This window comes from Pseudochaenichthys georgianus, chromosome 9 (genome assembly GCF_902827115.2).
Source record: "Pseudochaenichthys georgianus chromosome 9, fPseGeo1.2, whole genome shotgun sequence".
NCBI classification, from domain to species: Eukaryota; Metazoa; Chordata; class Actinopteri; order Perciformes; family Channichthyidae; genus Pseudochaenichthys; species Pseudochaenichthys georgianus.
In genome coordinates, this window is record NC_047511.1 from 46,584,269 (window position 1) to 46,585,008 (window position 740).

Sequence of the window (740 nt, forward strand, 5' to 3'; positions counted from 1 at the left end):
TATTAAACAGTGCAAAGAATGTACTTGGCTTTGTGTACAAACATGTAAACACTCGTACACTGATAGTATTTCTAAGGTTGTTATGTCTCGCGTCAAACTATTTATTTAAATCCCTTATTAGTGTGTGTTTAATACATATTATTTGAGGGAAATACCATAATCTTTAACACATTTAATTCCCAAATGAATTCATACATCGTGCTGTACAGACAAAGTACTCAGAGGGGGAAGCAGTACCTGAGTAAAAGTAGAAGTACTTAGATCTTGTACTTAAGTAAAAGTAGAAGTACTTAGATTTTGTACTTAAGTAAAAGTAGAAGTACTTAGATCTTGTACTTGAGTAAAAGTAGAAGTACTCAGATCTTGTACTTAAGTAAAAGTAGCAGCACTTAGATCTTGTACTTAAGTAAAAGTAGAAGTACTTAGATATTGTACTTGAGTAAAAGTAGAAGTACTCAGAAATTGTACTTAAGTAAAAGTAGAAGTACTTAGATATTGTACTTAAGTAAAAGTAGAAGTACTCAGATATTGTACTTAAGTAAAAGTAGAAGTACTTAGATATTGTACTTAAGTAAAAGTAGAAGTACTCAGATCTTGTACTTAAGTAAAAGTAGCAGCACTTAGATCTTGTACTTAAGTAAAAGTAGAAGTACTTAGATCTTGTACTTAAGTAAAAGTAGAAGTACTCAGATCTTGTACTTAAGTAAAAGTAGAAGTACTTAGATATTGTACTTGAGTAA